Source organism: Sinocyclocheilus anshuiensis, unplaced genomic scaffold, assembly GCF_001515605.1.
Source record: "Sinocyclocheilus anshuiensis isolate Anshui unplaced genomic scaffold, SAMN03320099.WGS_v1.1 scaffold1439, whole genome shotgun sequence".
Taxonomy (NCBI): Eukaryota; Metazoa; Chordata; class Actinopteri; order Cypriniformes; family Cyprinidae; genus Sinocyclocheilus; species Sinocyclocheilus anshuiensis.
The window spans coordinates 67,251-70,205 of record NW_015536537.1 but is presented as its reverse complement, the minus strand read 5'-3'; positions in this window follow the sequence as shown (position 1 = coordinate 70,205).

Here is a 2,955-nt window from a genome sequence, read left to right as displayed (position 1 = left end):
GAGTGAGTGACGTGACATGTGGCCAAGTATGGTTACCCAGGGGTTCGGTGCCTTGCTCAAGGGCACCTCAGTCGTGGTATTGAAGGTGGGAGAGAGTGCTGTACATTCACTCCCCCCACCTACAATCCCTGCCGGTACGAGACTCGAACCCACAACCTTTGGGTTACGAGTCCGACTCTCTAACCATTAGGCCACGACTTCCCCTAAACAGATGTTATGTTATTAAACATCTGTGCGAACAGTTGCAGCCAAGTACTGGAGCTGTTTGATGGTGCCAAACCAGATGATACTTAATTTGTGCACTTCTTTAAACTTGGTGTACACTCTTAAGGGCTGGCCACACTAAACTTTTCATTCCAGGGACTTGCATTCATATGCATGCGAATGCAGGAGACCTGAAACGCAAGCTCATGCAAAGAAGTTGCACTTTGCACCAAGTGAAGCCAAAAAAACTTTGGCTTCTTCCCCCCATTCCACAATTCCAAAATGAAAAAGTGCACTTCAGATCCCTGGATAATGCACCGAATTAACTGAAAAAAAAAAAAGTGTGGAATGTTGAACACTTCAACTCAACTATCATAGCTTGATTCATACACTAGACGGCCGATTACATAGTGTACAGAATAAGTGCATAGGGCTGGGTTTTGACACAAATTTCACGATTCGATTCTCATTCACAAGCTTGCGATTCGATTCGATTGCCGATTCAATTCAATATCGATTATTTTGGATCAGGTAACTTACAGTACATGCCAAATTTTCTCAAGGAAAAAAAATCTCTCAACTAATGCTGTAAAATATACATGAGAGTCAGTTGTACAACTGCTTAAATTGCACTTAATGAAGTTTTTATAATAATTAAGTTACAATTACTTCAGTTCGTTTTTTTTTTTTTTATATAATGTTACACATTTAAATAGTGTCTATCATAAAAACTTGGACGGATTTACTCAAACATAAATAAAACATAAAAAAAATGATAATGATAATGAATGTTATATGGTGCATATATTTAGCAAAATGCCCCTCTCTACAGTTTATTTTTCTATCTGACTAATGAGTTTATGGTCACCGAATATGTTTTTTTCTGAGGTAAATGTGATGTTATGTGACATTGTTTACAAGACGTTATATTGACGTCTTTGCGCGGCTGAAACACTGATTGAGCGATTACATGAGTCAGGCTACGGATTGTAAAGTTGTACTCTTTCTTTTAACTTACCTTCGGATGTTTAGTCATGTTTATTTTGTGCTGAAACTGGTATTAATATGGAGGAGATGATTAGTTCACGTGCGCCTCGGGCTGCTGCGTCTTTTGAACTGAGGCGCTACAGCGATCTGACACTAGGGTTGCCACCCGTCCCTTCAAATACGGAATAGTCCCGTATTTAAAGGTAAAATGATGCATCCCGTATCAAGTCAATACGGGACGCGATTTGTCCCATATTTTACAACAACAGCAAAAGTTTTACAAAGTTGAATCAACAAATAAGTATTTTGCACCGTTTATAATACTAATAGCAATTATAATTAAATCAATTTCATAAAAAGTATTAGAGAAGCTCATTTGCACGTGATTGCATTTTGGCGTCTTTTTTTCCATAGCGACGGAGTCTCCAGAACGCGCGCCGTTAAAGCAGCATGCGCTAAACCTGCGCGCCACGGTTTAAAACATGTAGAGCTCAAATCTGCCCTTTGAACACAAGACTCTCCAGATGTAGGGCTGAATGGGAAAGTTATATCAATGGGTCTGTCCAGTAACTATTGATGAACGCGCAGCTTGCAGAGAAGCTTTCAGTTGCTCACGGTGGACTGTCTGGATTAAAGGAATAGTTCACCCAAAAATGAAAATTTTGTCATCGTTTACACACCCACAAGTTGTTCCAAACCTGTAGCAATTTCTTTCTTCTGTTGAACATAAAAGAAGATACTTTGAAGAATGTGGGTAGCCAAACAGCTACTGGTCCCCAATGAATCTATGGTATTTTTTCTCTACTATGGGAGTTACTGAGGACCAGAAGCTGTTTAGTTACCCACATTCTTCAAAGTATCTTCTTTTGTGTTCAACAGAAAAAATAACTTTATGGAGGTTTAGAAAAACCTGGATAAATTATGACAGAATTTTAATATGGGGGGCGGTGAACCACACCTTTAAAGTGACAGACACATCCATGCTTCTAAAGGTATAGGCCTATTGTTTTATTGAAATTTGGATAGCCTGTTAATATAATATTCCATATATTATCAGAGCTTGGTAGACATAATTATTATATTTTTACACATTATTAGACAAGCGGTTTCCCCGGTAATGGCTGTAATCAAAGCAGCTCTGGTCATGAACGCTACTTTATCAGATAAAAATGAAAATGTCACAAAAAAACGTTGACATTACTAAATATAATTAGTTGTTTGAAGTATTCAGACGAAATATTGAATCCAGTGATTATGTTAACTAGAGATAGCTTAATGTGTTAAGTTTCTGTAAGGGGGAGGTGCCCCGTTCGAACACGTTTGAGCAGTGAGCGCCAGATCTTGGAAGATTCCGGTTGATGATGCACGCGATGGATTTGGAAAGCAGCATGTAATGGTGAGTGTGTTAACTTCTATATCTTTATCTTTCTGGGAAATTTGATTATCCAAGAGACCGGTCCGATGACAGCGTTACTGTAGTTAAAGCTAAAGTAGTCTTAATGTGCCCTCTCGGTTCACAGTTTAGCTATACTGCTAATATTTAAATCTGTGTTTCACAGTTGGTTCACAGTTAAGATAAGTTCAGCAAGTGTGTTTCTGCATGTTCATTTTAGCTGTAACGTTAGCATTTCATTACCCTTAGCTTCAGTCGTTTAAAGCAGCACTATGTAACTTTTGGCGCTCTAGCGGTTAAACAGAACTGCACACATCCCGCGGAAGAACATTCCAACCGGAGCTACTTCTCTAAGTTTATGTCTATGGCGA